The sequence below is a fragment of the Centrocercus urophasianus genome, unplaced genomic scaffold (genome assembly GCF_019232065.1).
Source record: "Centrocercus urophasianus isolate 14NV4802_14NV808 unplaced genomic scaffold, USGS_Curo_1.0 seq_13, whole genome shotgun sequence".
In the NCBI taxonomy this organism is placed as follows: Eukaryota; Metazoa; Chordata; class Aves; order Galliformes; family Phasianidae; genus Centrocercus; species Centrocercus urophasianus.
The window spans coordinates 7,901,434-7,922,637 of record NW_024884475.1 but is presented as its reverse complement, the minus strand read 5'-3'; the positions used below and the strand labels follow the sequence as shown (position 1 = coordinate 7,922,637).

General features: G+C 40.4%; 1 protein-coding gene across 1 annotated transcript in view; it reads right to left on the bottom strand.

The window, feature by feature from the left end:
• FAM193A (family with sequence similarity 193 member A) overlaps positions 1 to 21,204 on the bottom strand; it is a 98,709-nt gene that overhangs the window by 77,364 nt on the left and 141 nt on the right. The gene's annotated exons all lie outside the window — the stretch shown is intronic.

The following is a 21,204-nucleotide window of genomic DNA, read 5'->3' as shown; positions in this document are numbered from 1 at the left end:
AGAGGTCAAGCCCTTTTAAGAAACCATACCAAAATAATATTTAAAGAGGATTAAATATTCTTCCTAGCACTAGAGCACGGTGAATGCAAAATTAACAAGCAGGAAAGTAATCAGCAATGCATAACACACTTTGAGGTTTATTAGCACAGCAATGCTCATGAAACTCAGGAAGCTATCAGAGTTAATTATTATTGTTTTAGAGAAAAAGAAACCCTTTTGGATTTAATTCCAAAGAGCCTTTAAAGGAGTAGCTTGCAAATTGGTATAAATATGTGACTGGCAACAGTGAAGAGCTTGGAGGTTCCTTCCTACAAGCATAACCGTGATTTAACATGACACAGCAGTGAAACTGTCCTGAGCTTCATTGTTAGGGGGGCAAGTTGTATACAAATAAGCACCTGCAAACAGTTTTGGTTATTATAGGAATAAAAGACAAAATATCATAGTATCCAACACTGATTTAGAAGTAGCAGCGTTTTGCTTTGGAAACTGATACTAGAACAACTGATGTGAACGTGATAATTACACACTTTAGTGACACTTGTTCATACAAGCTGGCTTGCCAGAGAGCCTCAGCATTGCAGGGGGCAGAGGAAGTGATTTCTGAGGAGCTGCAGGAGTCACCAGCTGAAAGGCACCAAGAAGGAATGCTGGGAAGGTTTTCCACAAAAGATAATCTTTGTTCCTACAAAGGATTTCAGAATTACAAATAGAAACCAGAGAAAGCAAGATAAGGTGGTGAGAATCAAAATGCAAGTATCTGTATCAACTCAGCCACTTGATTAATTGTGCTGACCACTAATCCATTTTACCAAGCATGGTATTTAGAGCACAAACTCACAGCATCCTACGTGATCCTTTCCGAGGTTTATTCTAGCACAGATCAAACTGTTGAGATTGAAAAACTTCTAATTAAGAAAAACGTAACCATAAATCAGTCAGTGAGACACATCAGCCCCTTCACATTCCTTCAACAGCTACTGGACCACTTGCAATTTTACAATGAATCCACCTCAATTAATGAAGCTTGGAGAGAAATAAGCATTCCAAGGAAAGTTATAAGGCCTTGAAGACTCTTGTTATACCCCAAAATTTGAAACACCGAACCTCGATGTTATTCTCAAATACAGATAAACTACCTCTTAGCTCTGAAATAATTAAGCAGCGGGAGAAACAGAAATTGCCAGAAGTTGAACAGCTGCCAAGCGCATTAGTGAGAAATCTGGCACCGGTTCCAGATGGCAGAAAGCTCTCCACATCAATACAGCTAATGTGTCCAGTTAATCCATACCTATGCTAGGGCCCAACATACAGCACATTTACATTTAACAGCTATAGTACTTAACAGAAATCATTAATATCATAGCGTGTCAGAGAGCTCAAACATTTCATCTCACCACGCTGATCTCAAGTAGAAATCGCCAAAGCTCCATCAGCAGCCAAGGAGAAGCACAAGAGAACTGTACAAACCCCCCGAGGTCACAGAGGACGTTTGGGGAACAAGAGGAATCAAAACGAGGTTTGTGGCAGAAGAGCACATTAGCTGCAAGATGCATCATCCAGCCACGACAACCAGCAGTATGGCACTAATGGTGATTTAAGATGCTGTGAACAGACAGGTGGCTGCAGCAGGCTGGACACCTTGTGACTGCAAAGCACACCAGCCAGCTGCAGTACGATCCCTGCATCCTGCTTAGCCACTGGCAATTATGTACCCGAGCACTAAGCAGGGGAAATCAGCTCTAATGGGAAAGGAGGAAGAGAGACAATGTTGGCATCACAAAAAGATGATTCATTTAACTTGAGAGAATTTGCACTTGTTTTGTCTGTACAGACAAGCAGAAGACAGAAGAACGCTGAGCAGATAGCTCAAGTATTGCTCTCAGTTACAAAACCAAACACTCAGTTCCAGAAGCTAACAAGGCAGTTGCCAAGTAGGTCACTCATTTCACTCTCTGGAAGGTAAAGCATGGTATCATTTTAACATGTTAGGAATAAGATATCAAAGCAAATCTATTAAATGTCTGAAATATACCTGACAACACAATCACACATTCACCAAAAATCAGGTACTCACTATGCAAGCACCTCCATTAAAAATATCTATAAGCAAAGTGACTTTTATCCAGTTTAACTTACGTTCCCACCAAAACAGAGTTGGTGTGATCCCAGATAAACTTATTTTTAGCCAATATAATAGGGTTTTTTTGTTTAAAATTTCCTCACAAATGCAAATTATTTGTATGCTATCAACTCTGCAAGACTTCAGTTTGGTGACACTCCTACTGCAATTTTTGTTTGGCTGATGCTGTAACATCAGTTGGCCTTGCAGTGCTTCACCTATCCATTAGAATTACAGAATTGGACTAACTTGCAAGACAGGTTCTTTGAAGGCTTCCCTTTGACAAGTCCTATTACTAAAAACTTGTCACTGGGATTTACGTAAACAATACTAACTCCGTGGCTCTGTAAATAATACACCTAAAATAAACCTGTGTCAATGATAAAAGAGGTCAAACGAGCTGACAAACTGAGGCAGATTTATGAAGAAAACTTGATCTACCTTGCATATAGATCATGAAACATCAACGACTGAAAACGCCTGCAAAGTGGCGTCCTTCTCCCATCCCCAAGATGCCAGATACAATTTGTGCTTCTTTTCCAATAGTGGTTCCTTAGGGCGTTCAACATCAGGTGAAAAAATTTAAGAGACTTTTCAACAAGCTGAAATAATTACAAAGGAAATATTTTTTCCAACTGAAGCATTTATCACTGCAGAGGTTCAGCCTGAGAGAAAATATTAAAGAAAAAAAATTGAATTACTAGGCATACACTGGATTTGTTCAGAGAGACCAATACTCTCTGAGTTAGCAGAAAAGTTAATGCAGAGGTTGGAGTTTGCCTTGCAGGGCTATCCAAAACCAAAATGAGGAGACTCCCCTACCTCCTGCTAAAACTCAGCCCTCAGTTACCCGGCCAGATTGGGCTGGAGGGAGGTAGAAGCCAACCTGTACGCACCCACAGTGTTCAGCACACAGCATAAAGATTCATAGTTTGGGAATGTTAAAGACATTTGTTTCTCCATTGCTTGGAAAACTGCTAGCCATGCACTGCTAGCAACTGACAGATCAGATACACAGGTTAAAAAAAAGTCACTGTAAAAAATACACATAACCAAAGTTTTGTTTTGCTTTTAAGATGACTTAGAGACATACAAGAAAAACAAGTTCAGAAATACAGCAGGAAGGAAATACAGCACTGAACAAAGCAGAATAGCTTTAAAAAAACCTTGCAACTTTAAGTCCTTTAAGAATGCAGGTCCTGTGAAAAACACTTCCTGTGAACGTACACAGAATTGTTTATTAACCAGATGCATTTTTTTCCTTCAGGTCGTCAGAGTCAAGATATAACATTTCTAAACACAGTAATCAGAACAGACTGAACTCTCAGCAGCCTCTTAAACTCACAAACCACAAATCCATCAAACCTTGACAAAACAATATGCTCAGAAACAGCCATCTTACATGGCATGAGTTACACTGCAAGAATACTGGAAGTGCTCTAGGAAAGGCTGGTGGTTTCCTTTTTCCCTCCCCCTCTTAAACAGTATCTACAACAGGCAACGTTGAAGCTGTACTTTCACAGGAATGCTGATGTCCCTGTCTTGTACAGAGCTTCAAAGGAGCCATGTCTGTATTTTAGAGTTCTTCCTCCTGCACTCTCAATTTCTCTTTTAGCTGAATCAATCTGAATTACATCCTTCAGGAAAAGAGCACTTGTTAGGAAGCTCATGAGTTGTAGTGCCAACAATAGGAAAACGTTAGCATACAGAAAAAAAGCCATGCTATCTACAAGAATAAGAAGCATTCATAACAAAGAATTTTAAAGGTACTTGGATATAGATCAGACTTGCATAATATCATGACCAGCCATCATTTAACTTTTATACTGGAAATTTAGAAAGATTATACTGGAGTTTTACATTTGTTTTCATTTTGTTAAACAAGTAGAAATGTATTCCTTGGAAATTAATCTCAGTGATGCAGACTTGAAATATTAACTCTCTGAAACTTATAGATGGGTATTATTCATTCTCATGTCAAGCACAGCAATAACCTTCTCTTTTTCTGAAGTCTGATGTGACAACTAATGACTATCAAATACTGTCCTAAGGAAAAAAAAAACCAAACACACAAACTAAGTACACAGCTGCACCGTCGAATCAAGTGTCCAGATCCTACTTGACGTGCTGCCTAAAACTGTAGACAATCTAAGCTGAATTCCACCAATACAAGCAAGCCCACATAAGTTGTACTTAAAATTATTTAAGTACTGCCTACCATGTGAAATTTGTCTAACAAAGGCCAAGGATCTTCCTGAATTAATTCCTGCTTGGAGGCTTTCTCTAAAGACATGACCTAGCAAAAACCCTATTTCAGGATTACAAGAAGTAAACGATATAAACTAGAATTCGTGCAGGCTCAAAAGAACTACCAAATTTTATAGTTTATTCTCCATCACTTCTTTTTCTTTCTTTATGTATTCAGACACTGCCACCTGATGAACAGTTTATTCCTTCAGAGAAGCCGCAAAGTTAGAAAGTGGGCCCTTGGAAGTCAGGAGCACCACTGCAATTCTTCCCAGCCAGCAGTCAGAAGAGCTGGTATTCAGGAAGAATTCACAGCCCGATACAAAATAACCATCCTCCTCTGGATACTGTGATGAGTCACAGACTCAAGGCCCAGGCTACTCGATGAAGTAATAAATTCTGTGCATCTATCTGCACATAGGTGCCTTCAGCACTGCAAGCACAAAGGTCTGTCTGTCTAGGTAGGTTACATGACACATGCCCACACTTGCATTAAAACTGTCTGTTCATCCTGTACCATCTGAGAGCTTTTTACTATTCTTTTTTTTTTTATTTTTTTTTTTTTTTTAAACCCAAGACGCTATGGTCTTTAGAAACTTCACTGATAAAATTTCATGTTTTCTTCCAAGGCAACAGAAACACAGGTTCACAGCACTACTACAGTTCCCTGAACCCACCAGGCACATACCCTTTTACAGCTGCAACAGTAATTAATAACCAACAGCTTTCCAGGACCAAAAGATAAAGGCTACAGAGAAGACACAGCCCTCCTGCCCCAGCTCATGTCCTTCCCACAGGAGGATGCAGGCTTCCAAGCAACGGCTATTAATGGCACGGTGAGCAGTGCTGCCCCAAGTCTCCTGTGGTTAATGGTTAATTGCCTTTCAGAAGGGAAGGACTGCCGCAGGAGAAAGCAAGAGGTCCTGGATGCTATGAGAAACACCTCCTGCTCGCAGGTCTGATCTTGTCTTCCCCTTCCTTTGAGCCCAAAGCCATCCGCCTTGCTCACAAGAGAGCTTAAAGTCTCAGAATGATAACTGATACCACGTTTAAAACCATAAACACATACTAGCGAAATATTATCTACCATAGTGAAATTCATACTGCACTGCAACAGATGAGAGATATTGCCCTTGGGGGACAACAGTAAGTAGTTTTATCCAACTGTCAAGTTTCCCTTTTTAAACAACAGCGTCACTCCGTGCAATTGGACAGCCTCGACCTATGAGCCATTTTCCCACAGCATCACAACCAGAAGAAAAACCTCACTTCCAGAACAAAAACAAAACATTAATCTTGGTCATAAAAATCTATGCTTAAGTTTAACGAGAAAGAACAAGTGAAAATGGAATTTAGCATAGAAATATTACTGCTTACGTGAACAAAATGATGCGATGTCTTCACATTCACTGCTCCTTTGCAGTGACGAGAAGAATCAAAACCCTGTGTTTTGAAGTAGAAATGCCATACAAACCAGAAGGCCACAAACCATGACATAAGTCATAAGTTTGCACTCATCCAGTTTGTGATTATATCTTAGGTCTTTTCCTAACTTAAAAAAAAATGCCTTTTCCAACCAAACCCAACAAATGCCAGGATGAGGCTCTCAGCTCTTAAGCTGTGCAGCCAACAAACTACAGTATGCCTGTGTGCTATCAATTACTTGGCTGAGTAAGAACATTCAATCAATTAAAGCCAGCAGCAAGTAATACCATTATCTTCTCCAAATTCTGTATTGCATCCATCTGGGATACTGCATGGAAACTGAAAAGCAAGTATTAGAAATTGGTTAGTTGTTTTCATTCATTTTATTTTTAATACTATGACTGCATATGTTCGTACTTTACCATTTGTACTGATAACTTTGTCTTTCTTTCATCTTAAGTTCTTCCCATCATCTCTTACACTTCACACATCCAATTGTCAAAGTTTTTCAGTCACTAGCTCCCTCCAATCAAAACATTTCTCATCTTATAAGAGCCTTAAATAACTCAGAAGATTTCAAGCATCTCCTGCTGTATTTGCAACCAAACACTCTGAGATGAATTCTCTACCAAGATTTGGAAGTGAATGGGCAAAAGGATTTGCCTATACTAACGGTTTGAGCTCATCCCAAAGGCTGCTAAAAGGAAACGCGATTCCAGGATGCACTGCGCTGCATTTTGAGACATTGGAAAAAATCAGTGCTTCTTCACAACCCTCAAAAGTGCTCACTCACTATCTTAAGTTTTGTAAAAGTATTGACAATTGGAAAGATAAAGTATGAAATACAATCAAATTTAACATTAAGCCACGATGGGAGGAAAAGGAGGAGAATCGTGTCTTTCACTCATTAAAATACACTAATTAGTTGTGTCTTAACAGTTCCCTGCAAGCGTTAAATGCAGTTCCATAGTTCACAAGTGAAATGGCAGCAGGAATACAGAATAACAGAACTTAATAGCCAACAGAGCCCATCCACCTCCTCTCAGGTTCTGCTTTCCCTCTCGTAGAACAATGTCCTACAGTTTCATAGTAGATACACAGCAGCATATGCTAAAGAAATATCAAAAGCCAATAATGATGATTCAAGCACTTGCTCACCGCCCAGTATAACAGCCAGAAGTGTTCTGAGCAGGTAGTTAAAGCACCACAGAATTCTCTCAACCAGAGCTGGCAAGAACCAACCATGCATATGCCTTTTTTTCCCCCTAGGACAGAGTTATAAGATTTTAACCTGCTGTTCACACTTCAATCCCAAACAAAAATACATGAAACTAAGAGGACTGATGCAAAACAAAAACCTCTGAGAACATCAGCCTTTTCCTCCAAAAACTAAGTTGTATTTAGTCAAATGCAAGTTTAAGATACTAAGGACAAAGATTTAGGAATTAATTACTTGACCAGATAGCTTCAGAGATGCAACTGCAGACACAACCTACAACAGGAACTGTGTTATAAGATACTGGCCTTCTCTGATTAATCAGGCACACTCGTAAAGGGTTAACCACACTCACTCTTGGCAGCAAGATCTTCTGAGACATGAAGGAAAGCCTTGCATAAGAAACAGCATTTTCAGAAGGTACAATGAAATACAGTATTTGAAACCAGTTATGCTTCTTTTCCCCCACAACAGAGAAATGAAGTTGTGAGGTAAATGGCACATGCTGTATTTGGACAGGAACAGACAATTAAGACAGAGAAAGTTCTCTAGTACTTGGTGCCTTTAATTCTGCAAGATGAGCATCAGTAAGATGCAGAGCCCTGGAATAATAGCCAGACTTAACAACAATCATCAGAATTACAGAAGACACAGCAACTAAGTGTTAACACGGGAATTGTAACAACCAGTTAGAGGCCTTACTTGAAACACAGAGCTAATGAACTGCAAGTTGAGCTAGCATCCATATCAGACTATTTATCTTTGCACCTCATTATCCCAAAATTGCCCAGCTCAAGCTGTCCACTGTACATTCATACATTATACCATTTATTAATTTTCTCATAGCCAAGTGAAATACACTACTGAAACATAACATCTGGTGTGCTTCACCTTCCACTCTTCTAGCTGTTGTCTGCCCTCCTTCAGCCCCAAGTAACTCACTGCAGCAGCTCCTAAGAGAAGCAGATACGTACTTTCTTCACAGTGTCTGTTCAGTGCTCTCTCATCACATCAGCTACTGCTCCTGATTGCTTGTTCATGCAGGTACTGGTCACACTGCTAACACAGATCGGGAACAAGTAAGAAGCAGTTACACAACCCTGCAGAAAGCAGAAGCTGAAGTTGAAAGTTCCCAACCAGCCTTCATATCACAACTCAGACGTGAACTAATTAATCATGCAGACAACCCCAATCCCATGTGTTTGGATGTGGTACCAGAAAAAAAAAAAAAAAAAAACTGCTTACTCTGATCCTATGATGAGGCTTCGCAGGCTGAAAAGCAAGAATAAAGATTTCAAGGAATTAAGACATAAAAGAAGCCTGTCCTGTTTGCTAACTTCAGTAGTTTCTTCTTTACACAAGCAAAACACAAGTGTTTCTAGATAAGCAATGAAAACCCAATAAAAGACCAAAGAAGTTAGAGAATGTAATTATTCACACCAAGTTAATGTGAAACAAGCAACCAACCCACAAGTGCTACCAATGTGCACACTACTGTGTGATGAGAAAAGGAGACGATTCTTCGCACACAGTCAGGACTATGATCTACTGCCTCAAGGTCTATTTCCAGCTGGAAGGCTAACAGAAAGAGGATACAATTCATTCACAGAAGAAACAAATAGCAAACAAACTATTTCCAAAAGCCCAGGTATGCTAAGTCTTTTAGCTAAAGGATATAAACATCACAAAGCACACGAGCACTACCAAGCTGCAAGTGTACTGCACACCATCCCAAACAGTGCATGAGTGGGTGATACCTCTCCTGAGCACAAGGCAGAGTGAAGAAAGGCACAGGACCTCTTCTCACAAGGAAGTAAGAACTTAAGCACCTGCTGGAAACAGAACACAGAACTCCACCAGAAGCTGAAGAACTTGCTGACTTCTTGTTTTAAAACATATACAGCAACCAGAGAGTCTCCCTTTAGCTGCAGACAGCAAGAAAGAAGTGGTTGACAGTGAACACCGAGAGACGGTTTCATTAGAAGCAACAATAAAGTCAATGGTTATTGAAGAGAACAGCAAGAGACAAACTCAGACAGATTTAATATCATTAAATGAGAACTCAGAAGATAAGTCTAAGGCAGGGAAGAGCTAAGTCTCAAACAGCATAAAAGATACAAAGTCAAGACAACCAAGCACAACAAGAGAACAGAAAGCAGAGCAAGTGAATAATGATTCAGAAAAAGCACAGAGAAAATGAGTAACACACATAACAAGCAAGAGGATGGAGGGGACAAATCAAAAAGGCTGAAGGCACAAAATGAAATAATTCTCAGTTTGAGGCCGCTATGCTGAGTACATTAGTAATAATGAGAAAGAATCTGTCCATTACTGAAGAGGAAAAAACATTTAGGAAGAATAGGTCCTCACTACAGAAGGAGGGCTGTAGTGAGTGCAAGCCTCGCACAATCAGTACCAGCAAATGAGGAAAAATGTCCACTCAGAGTCAGCCTATGGGAACAGCCATATCATGTGGCTTTTTTGTTTTTGCTTTTTTCCTCCTGGAGTTGGCTTCATCTGATAACATTCAACCAAGTTGCTCAAGAAGCCCTTCAAGTCATCTTGAAATCAATAACACCATCTTCAAAAACTCAGAGGATGCCCAAGATACCAGAAGTTTAGATTAAGGTGAACAAAGACCCTTTCTTTAAAAGGAACAAACCAACTAACTAACTAAAAAGAAGGAGTAAGAAGGACAAACACCTGGGGAACAACTCTGACTTGCTACAGTTCCCAGAAAACTCAGGTAAGCATACTGAGCCTATTCCTATTGAACATTTGGATGATATTGAGAAGAGGAACACCGCTCTGGTTTTGTCAAAAGCAAGCATTGTCAAATCAGTACATCTTTTTTTCCATGACAGACTTGCCCAAGGGGGGAAAAAAAGTGTCATGACTGACTTGATTAATCAAGTTTTTGACAGCCTTACTCAGGAAACTGTTTAATAGACAAAAATCAAGATCTGGATAGAAGTGCTGTGAATTTCCAAATAGATATATGCACGAGAGTTTGCAAGGTCAGACTTGGAAAAAAGCTATATGTCCCATTGTAGCATTAGCCTATGTGACACATGACATAATCCTTCCACCTAATACTGCTCCAGAAAGTCTTGGAGAACTGCAACTCATCCTGAGCACAGTTCTTCAAGGCAGACACGAACAGCATGGAGAAACACTACAAGAGAACAAATATGACATCCATGCAATATTACCTGTCATGAAGGGTTGTAGGAAGCAGGGACACCCAGTTTACCGCAGGGAGGAACAGTCAGTTCTCAAACAGAACAAGCAATGAAGTAGTTGAATTGCAGCAAGGAGAGTCAGATCATACAGCAGAAAACTAACAGCAAAGCACTTCAGGATGAAAATAAGCTGCATGCTGAGGTTGTGGTGTCTCCATCAATAAGGTCATTGTGAGAGCAGACAGCTGACAAGTGTAACCAATGCTGCCTCCATTGGCCAGAAGAGGGAGAAATGATTGAGATAAGAGAGAATGAAACTCGAAATTAAGATCTTACAGCACAGATAGATTCTGGAACATTACATTCAGGCCTGGTATGAAACGGGAAGATAGTTTTTAAAGTGCAGAAGGAACCAAAAGCCTATCCAGCAGCCTGAGCTCCCACTGAGAGTTACTGGGAGTCTAATAAGCTTGGATTATGAAAAAGGAACTTGAAGGGAATTCTGTCGCAATATACAAATACCTCAAAAGAACAAAACATCAGATTCTGAAGGGCTCCTTAAAAAGAAAGCCTCCAAGACCCACACCCACGAACCGCTGCACCTCCCAACTATTCAGCAACAGTATCTTTATTACCGAGTGACACGGAAGACAAGCATTTGGGTAAGATTGTAGCAAAGCATTTTCAGAGAAAGCAGCTACTCCGGACCAGCAGCAGGGCTGCCTATTTAGCTGCCATAAAGTTCAAACAGTAAAGCGTGGACATGGAACAGTTATAAGTAATAGTGTAAAATGAAAATAAATAAAATAAATGGAAATATAGGCCCAGAATAACTTCAAACATCTACAAAAGATTAATCCCGTTCATTTTCATTGTAAAACATGTGCCAGTCAGGTTTAAAGAAATGCAACAGACATAGTATTCAAAATATGCACCATTAAGGCCATGATTCCGCCCATAACTCTCAAAACCAGTCAGTACGTTGGGTGGCCAGCAACAGCCCTTCCTAAAACATTAGATATCAATTAATATTTAACTTCATTACAATGCAGCGTTCCTCAGTACAAAGTTCCTGCCTCTCCTACTTAAGGTTTCAAAATTCAAGCTAGGAGAGAAAAGTGTATAAGAATGGTAGCTACCAGGATAGAAATAAATTACCTTTTTACATTGAAAATGTAGGTTGTTGTGGTTCTGTTTGTCCGAAGTAATGTGTACCTATACACCACGAAAGCTTTAGTTTGTCCACTCCTCCTCCTGCATTTCAGCCTCTCAGCCAGCACAGCACTAACAGAAAGCCCCATCAGCCTCAGCCCACTGCTCCGAGCTGCCTCAAATCACAGCACATACCAGTACAATTCCCCACAGAGCCTGTGACAAGGAGCACAGAATCACAGTCAGTGGAGAAGAATCATGGGAATAGCCAGGAAAAAGAAGCAAAGATGCAATACAGATGATCACACGGATGAAGTTCCTTCTGACAGCACAGAAGCTTCCCATCTTTGGCGGAGTGACAAAAAAAAATAAAAAAAAGCCACCACAAAATTCATCTGATATCTGTACCAACGAAGATTCTGTTCTCAACTATGTACTTTCTACAGTCACACAGATAAGTTATGGCCAATCAAGTGGTGAAAAACTTCCAGTCAACCTCAGCTAAACCACTAACCTGCCATCTGTTGTGGTAGCGGCTTACTGAAGATAAGCAGCCTGGAAGCATTACTGCAATTAAGAAATCTTTTGGTCATTAACTCCACACCAATTAAACAGTAAAGGCTGGCAAAATTGTACTGCGGCTCTGATCTGCTTTTTCAGGCACACTCGCGCTCCCAAATGACCGACTTCACTACGCAACTCAGTGCTAAAAGAAAACGTCTTCAAACATTTGCTTAGGACTATGAGCAGCCTTCACACTCAAATACATACATGTTCTCCTAACGCAAAAATTTTACATGCACACAAACACTGGTTCACAACTACACACTGAGAGCAACATCATCAATCCACGTTCAAGAATGCCATATTTAAAGAGCTGAGATACCTACATGCACACATATGAGCACGCAGGCAGTCTCACTCACGCATCTGGCCGTGAAAGCCTCTGGGCTCACATCAGCATTAGGATTATCCAAATGCATACTTTGTGGAACACTCCCTACAAGTGTGAAGCAGCCAACTAATGGGTGCTTCTGTGATAAGGTTACAGAACTTGAAAGAGGTTCCCTAACTTTTTGTCAGTCACATCCGAACCAAAGTTTGCTATGGTAACTCCATTCATTCCAAATATTTCTAAAATTACTGTTAGTTTGCTGCAACTAGGCCAAAGGGAGAAATAATAATAATTAAAAAAAAAACAGCTACCACATAATACTAAAAAATAGCTGAGAACGTTTGTGTACAACTCAGCCTTAGCACCACCCTCACAGCCTTGAAAGAGTTCTGCCCTGAGAGCTACTGCTACCATTCCTGTATGCAGGAAGTAAAAGCAAAACTACTTTAGTCCCAAAATACAGAAGAAAGCAGAAAGTTTGCAATGACCACAGACAGCACACCAACACCAACAGCACCAACACGCAGCTGTGTGCACTGCTTCTCTTTGAAAGAAGCATCAAAGACAAGAAGCGGGTGGCAGCGTGTGTTCAAGTCTGGCACCTCTGCTTAAAGCTGCTTCTTTTGTTTGTGAGGAGCTGCCACTGACAGCCTGACAGTACAAAGCTTCAGGCAGAACAGGAGTCAAGGTAAAGCCTCACAGCACTCTCAAAAACATTACACGTACATTACTTTTAATGCACTCTCCAAATTCCAGTGCTACAAACAAGGTATGTTTTAATTAAAAAAGAAAAGCATATTTTGAAGACTCGCGGCTTGCATTAATGGACTTCCTCCATAACTGGGATACAACGGGCTGCCTTCTTTGTGTCACTTTACAATGTCAATATAATCAAGTTTTGGTCATGTCCTTCATAGGTTTTGAGTGTTTGTCATTAGGGATACATTTAAAAAAACCTTATTAGTCAAGTTCAATAGAAGTGGGTTACATAAAGTTGTACCCGGCTGATGTTTGAGAGTCCTTCCTTCCTCGACTCATTCATGTATCTCAAAAGGCTAAGCTTCTTTTCATGTAACATCAATAATGTTTGCTCTTTTAGAGTTCTTTCTCCTCATCCAAACGAACTTTTCTCCCACGGCACACAGGAGAAAAAGAAATAGCATTTTAGTCTTATTCTTTCCTTCCTCATTCAACCACAAAACAGACTTGTACTTCCTTTAACTTACCAGACCTGTAATTGCCACCCATTTCTTCTGACAGATGGGGATAAGCAGTATGCCAACAAAACCCAACACCAATCCCTGAGATGGGAATATTCTGCCATACACAAATTGCATCAAGATGCTGTTTCTGGGTCTTGGTCAGAACTTGGTCTCTTTGATACGGACCCAGGTTCACAACTCCTAAACAGTTGTTAGTGGTGGTAATGGCAGTAGAAGAAGATCATTTAGGGCTATTCCACACCAGCTAGACAGCCATGCTATTGCAAACCTGTGCCAAGTCCACCTGAGAGACAGATTACTACCACAAATCCAGACCATTTCTTACCTCGAGTGGCCAATTTTACATGAAAGCCACCTCACGAAATGGATGCTCCTAACACAATGTGCCACATCTGTTTTTGTCCCCAAGAGCTGAGTATTATTAACTGAATGGGATTCCCACCACTGCCAGCATCTTAAGGCTTCCATAGAGGAACACGCCTACTACTCCATCCTTTAGTCTCCAATACTCTGCTTGGGGAATAATTTCAGTGGTTACCTATTGTGCAGATTTCCAAAAAAGGTGAGTTAGCAGACCTTAAGGGGTAGAGGAAAAAGAAAAGTAAACAAAAACATCTCTCAATTATTTCACTGCTGTCCACAGAAGTCTAAGTGCTAAAAGCCCTCGTGCAGACTTAAGCTGGCAGTGTTTACATTCCTAATTAAGAAGCTACACATTGCTATGGGTCCGTGGAGCCCTTTACAGACTCACAGGACGAGTATTGTACTTATTTACTATGGGGAATATATCAACTAGTGTTTAGTAAACCAATACCAATCAGCAGAGTTGCATGATTTTATACATAGTATTTAGAAAACTTACCTTTTCAGCACATGCACAGATCTGGGAAATAAACCAACCACTGTCTGTACACTGTTTGATTCTGCTTTAATTTTTAAGCAGAGAAGCTCTAATTTCCAAAATGAGCAACAACTGACTTACGGGTAAATGCTGACATAACTGACATTGTGCTGCAAGGCATCATTTAACCAACACTTTGGATAGCATAGGCATAATTAGCGTCTAGAAGAATAAAGATGGGTATCTCAAGATTTAGATCTAGAACAGCAAAGTCCCCTGGGCTGCCAACCAGACACGCCTACCCAGCCTGGTACCTTTTCCCTGGAGAAGACAAGCAAGAGCTATTTAGAGCAGCAAACACTGCCCCAACAGCTGATCACATCCTCCATCTGTTCACAGCTCACAGACCAGTGAACTCCTTTCTTACTTCTTAAAAGTGAACAAAGGTTGGTTTTTCGTGGTTTTTTTTTTCCAGTTTTAAAAAACAACCAAGATTAAGATGAGAGTGAGCTCTCAACCCTTCTGAGCTCCAATTCTATTTTATTTTTAATGAGAAAGCCATAACTGAAGAGACAAAGGACCAATACAGGCTCCTACAGAGATTTTCACCCTCTCCAACTCTGGGCACCCAGCTTGTACCAAATTCCCTTAGCACTTTCTATAACAACGAGTGGGGAGAGATGATTCTTCCACAGCATGATTCTGAAGTGCCTCTCTCTCAGGTACTCAAGTGTCTCCTTTTACTACTAGAATGGAGAGAACTACACTCTCCTTAAGTTACATAGCTTGTACAAAAGAAATTAAGTTGATTATATAAGAACACAGCTAAAGCTCGCACTCCAAGGACGTCTCTCTCCAACACTATCACCAAACACAAACAGCTCCAGTTCCACAGCCTCAAACAGCTCAAAAGCAACCCCAGTGATTTGTTCCCCTTTCTAAGGTGGTGCTCAGACTAAGCTCTGCACCATCAGAGCAGTTGTACATTCTATACCAAATTATTTGCCCTGAGAAAATATACTTCAGGAGAATTACTACGCTGCTCAGACATAGCTTTCATACTATTTCTGGTTTATTTCCTCACAGGGCTATGAGGTGAAGGTCAATAATGTCACAGGCTGCCTTGAATCTTAACAATATAAAATTAAATAACTCTCTTGTCAAAAAAATAATGGTGTATTTATTTTATTGCATCCCCTGACAAGCCTCAATTTTGGCAGTTCCCATAATAACGTTAAGGGCAGCATTATAAATGTCATCTCCCAGCTGTGCTCTTCATTTACAGCACGAGAAACTTGTAGATTAAGTTATTAACAGAGACAAGGAATTGGATTGCAGTACTCATCTATCCATTTACCTCAAATATTTCTTTATTTTAAATATCCTATGAAGTTTTCACATACAGACTGCCCCTCCTCAAAACAGAGCTGTTCAAAGCTACCTTGGTCACCACTAAAATAAAAAATCACCGCAAGAAAGGAAAGTGTAGGCACAGTTTTCATAACTCAAATAAGAGATAACAAATGGCCTCTTTTCCCTACACTGAAGAAGCCCCAACAAGTACAATATCTTCTCTGATTACCAGGATCCATGTACCAGAGCCCTGCCTGGCACACACAAGAAGCCCTGTATATCCTAAGCAATGCAAGATGATTTCCAGTTATTTCTCCTAATAACTTCTTAACAACACAACTGCTGCAAATCTGTATTTCTTAAGGACCACCCTTGCTGAATACACACCAGGGAGTAAACATTACCCATTTAGGCACCAAGTGCCACCAAAGTGAAATTCCACACACGCTCAACAACGCCAGGGAAGAGCAATAATCCCTTCCATAGAGGAACTGGAGACGAGAAGGGATCTGAGGACTCCCCTCACGGTGGGACACCACTACAAAAGGATAAATGCAGTAACAAAAAAAATCCAAGATTAAATACAAAACATGAAACTTCAGGTATTATTTTGGATCAATTAAAAAATGCAAGACTGAACTGAACCCTGAATACCGTCACCAACATGCACCCATTTCAAGAGGAACTTCTCATGCTGGTCAAATTCTGACCTAAATCAACTGGGTTTCACTTACAGTCAGAAAGCAAAAGTTGAGAGGGGAATGGAGTTACTTTTTTTTTTTTTTTTTTTTTTTTTTTTAAAACAGTCAAAACTATTTTTTAAATCTCTCAACCACTTTGTAACCAACGTAGCAACAAAGACAAACCCACCGCCTTCATAACAAAGCCATAGTAGGACACTCCACCAGTACTGACTAGGCACCACTGCCCAGATGCAATTTTTTTGGACATGCTTTCCCCACGTTTCATTTCACAGCTCACAACCAATTATTCTCGTTATCAATTGACCATGATACAGCAGGTGCAGAAGGTGGGAGAGAAATGGAGCCATCGGGGATTGGAAATACATCAAGGTCATGAGCACACGCAGGCTCTCGCTTCCCAGGAGCGGCATTACACGATCTGAGCCACCAGCTAATAGGCATGCCTGTGGCCTCACATCTATTAGCAGAAAAATGCCTCAACTGATCATGAGAAGACGCTAAGAAAGAGCTATTAATGTGAATGTTATGCAACCATTAAGCTTGTTTTAAATGAATCTAACCAGAACACTTCAAACTTTTAGTCGCAATAGATTCCCCTTCTAAATTAGCAAGTTAACTCAACCATACCACCTAAAACCAATCCTAATAGTTTCATCTGCTATCTTGTATCTCCTTTTATTAAGGAGCAAGCAGAGCATAAGCTCTTCAAGGCAGAGATTGCACCTCCATTTAAAATAAAGAAAGACTGAATTGCATTTAGAGGAATAAATGTGCTCCTGGACTGTCCAAAGACTCTTTTTCTTAAAATAAGTATTTCGAGCTTATAAAAATATCTGCTTTCTTAACCTGAAGTTACAACACCACTTGAACTATCTAATTTACCTGAACCTTAATAAAAATTGATCAAAATACATTTGCCTTTTTTGGGGCTATACAGAAGTACAAAAGCTGGCTATTCAATCAACTTCTGAGCTCTTGACAAAGCTCACTTTTATATACCTTTTCTTTTGAATGTTTGAATCACTGAGGGGGAAAAAGAGAAAAGGGAAAATCTCAAGCAACAAATCAAGCACAGATACCTGTAAAATGCAATCAACTGGAGCACTGAACTACAAAGCTGATGGGCCAACCTGCTCTACAGAGTGGCAGCGTACAGTCCGCTATGAATAGAATATCTACTGAAGAAACGATATAAGAAAAGTCCAGCAAAATATGAAAATCATGACAGCTCTCAACTGTAAGATTTAATCATTGCTACACTTGACAGATATAAACAATATAAACTTCGGGAAAGGAAACAAGGAAATGGTAAAATGGCTTCTGAATTATTTAGCTGAATACAAGGCAGCCAGGGCTACAGCAGATCCCATCACAGCAGGGCAGCCATGGACAGCAGCCCTTTCAGCCCCACGTGCCCCAGCACACCAAGTACAGCCCACCTGCCCACAGCAGTACTTGGGGTTGTGCAGTTGCTGGTTAAAATAGCCCAGAGCTCCTTACAGCATGAACAATCCAACCAACATCCAAAAACGTAAAGGAAGAAATTAACAAGACCGAATGCAACGTATTACTGAATTTAAAACAATTCAAAACAGACAGTATAGCCTGTTTCTTTAAATACATCTACGAAATTTCAAAATATCTCACTTTCTGGTTACAAAGGACCATCATTGATAGGATACTTGACTCTTCCTAGTGCTGCTGTGATCAGTTCTGTAAGAAGAAACACAACTCTTAGGGAAGCTTTGCAGTAGCACCACACCAGAATAAGTAACTTGGTTTCCAGTTCCAGTTTCATTACACTCAGCTACAAGTTTCCAATAGTAAGATACTCCCTTACACTGAAACACTGCCATAGCATCTTCCATGTCACTATCACTCTAAAACATTTGCTTGTGCTGTAAAGGGTGAATTCTGACGCTCTTCAGCATGTTCATGGGGCAAGGTAGCTTCCAGTTAGGTTCCATTAGGTGTCACCCAGCTGAAGCTCAGAGCAAAACGTAGCACATACTCTTAACACACAATTAAGCCTCCACTCTTAAAAATAATACTCCAAAGATGATGTATGAGAGGCTCAATTGAAATACAATACTTAGCTACAACAGTCTCAGCTAGAACGTCAATTCTGGAATACACACCTCTAGTTTCAACCACATATAAATCCATTTTATAAAAGATACTTAGCGTATACTTAATTCTAAACAATTATAGATAGAGAGAAACATAGAACACATTCTGGATCATTTCTTAAACCTCTTATTTCATTCCATACTTTAGATAACTTTTGGGAGAAGCATTTTATGCAACTTCAATAGAGGAACGTGCCTACAATATCCAGAACGGATGACCTAAGCTCAGGGAAGTAATGCAAGATGGAACAGAAAAGTACATGAACAACTAAAAAACGCTGCAGAAAATGTGAAAATCTCCTTTTTTCTTTTTTGATGTTTTATATATATACATATATATATATTTGCTTATATTTCCAGTTACATGGGTCCAGCAGAGAACTGGCTGCTGGTTTTCTTGCCCACTAACAGGAACCTTACAATGTGCTGTGTAAGATGCAAGTAAAGCAAGTCTGGTTACTACTTCACAGCTATTAGAGTGTTGCTTACTTTCCATCCAGCCAAAACAAACATTGCACCTAATTTAGAAGCAATCAGTCATCTAAAATACACAGTTTTCTTTCTTAACTTCATCCAGAAGCAACATATGCCAGTCCTTCGTTCACAGAACGCGCTCTTGTTTTGACCACGTACCCTCAATTAGCAAATTATTAACCATTAAGGATATCACATTTACAAGTAAGTAACAAGTTAATGGTGATTTGAGACTTCACGTCCGAAACAAAACCGTCATTTAACTGTTAAATATTGGCAACTCCTGTGCCTCAACACCACTGGAAAGTGGTGGAAAGTGGAGGTATTGGAAACATCAAGGAAAAAGCCACTGTAACAAGCATGGAGAAAGTAATGCCAACTTTAAAGGTGCATCTCTAAGCACAGGCATTTACCCTTTGGAAACTGAGCACAGGGATTTACCTATCCCCATGATGAACCAATTTTAATGTTTAGTATTTGATCAAACAAGATCTTTGCAAAGGTTTAGTCTAGCTTAACTAAATGGTTTGACAAATTTCTTAATTCCTCATCTGTCCACCAGCCTTCAGGATCACTCCTACCATGCTAACAACTAAAAGACAGAAACATCTGATGAAATCATTTGCACATCTGGGCAAAAAAAAAAAAATATGTAATCTTAAAAACTAGGACAAAGTGACAAATGTTTTCAAAGTAACGTTGCACATACTTGGAAGAGAACAAACAATGCACTGGTAGAAGTAATAGACAAAAGTACTTTTCCAGAAATATAATGCTGAAATACTGCATTTAATTTGGGAAGTACAACTTATACTTTTCAATCAAAAACCCCTGAAGACTAAGAAATCTTAGTAAGAACCACCTAGTCCAAAATGAAGAAGAAACATGAAGTAGAAAATCTAGAAGTGCTGCCGCCTTTTAAGGCAAATTTCAGCACAAGATCTGATGGAGTACAATTAGTTGCCAACCAAAGTCCTGGACTGCATCTTAACCACAAGACGCAAAGAGATCAAAACATCAGGGATAGTGGAGCCTTCGCCATTTGAATCACATCCATGTGCTGCTCTGCTCATCACTTCACTGCTTGTTTCCTTTGCCGTTATCATGTTTATTCCAGTGATACCCAGGGACCTGTGCTAGGAAGAACTTGCATTCTAAGCCATCAAGCAATAAGATACATCTCCTGGCAAGAGGTTTTACCAAAACACTGTTCTGTGACAATTTGCATAGTTACAAAGAAGTTCCACATCTCTTCATCACTCACAATGATATTCTGAATAAGCCATATAAGTGGTACCGTCCCAAACAGAAATGACACTTGAAATAAGCAACAGATTAGAACACACGGATAGTTCCTCTGAACCTCTGCAAGCCCCGGATAACTAAAATACGATGGCACAAAAAGACAAGCTTTAAAGAAGAAAAAAAAAATAGCCAGCTACAATTGCCAAATTGCTTACTGATCCAGCAAAATAGGTGGGAAAAATTACATAGAAAGTTAAAAATAAAAAATAAATTTAAAAAAAAAGAGCATTAGTTACATGGCGGCATTTCAACCACCCCAAAGCACAAAAGCCATTTCTTCTGTTTCCCCCCCATGTGTACAAGTTCACGAGGGTGAGAGAGGAAGCGGAGCAGGCTGCGTGACACACATGGCCGGCTGAAGATGCTGTCAGCAGGAAATCCTTTTGTCAGTATAATACCTCAATGCAACCTTTGTGTGGGCAACATAAAAACCTGAGGTAACCTTTATAAGGGAAAGGCACATCAACTTATTTACTCTTTCATCACTCGAGCCATCGGACACCTTTCTAAAGGTTTAATCCTCGAGCAATTTCCCGGGGGGAAAAAAAAAAGAACCAATTATACCCCACACTCTGCTCCTACTAAGTGTCACCATCTTACGGAATAACGGACCAAATCTACACGATTTCGAGGCCCCAGCCCGACCCCCAAGGTAGCCCGACGCCCAACCGAGCAGCCCACCGCCAACAGGGCTCAGCTCCGCTCTCCCTGCCGCCTCCTGCACGATTTCCGCTCCCCCGAGGCCCGTCCCTTCAGCTCCTCTGTCAAGGTGGGGCACGAGGCGCGGACCCCGCAGCCGGGGGCTCTCGGCAGGGCGCCGCGCCGCCCTTCCCCCACAAAGGCTGAGCGGCCGGGGCCTCTCCCATCCCCACAGCCCCCGGGGGCCTCTCCCGGTTCCCCCCGCCCCCGGGCCGGCGAAGAGAGGGAGGATGACAC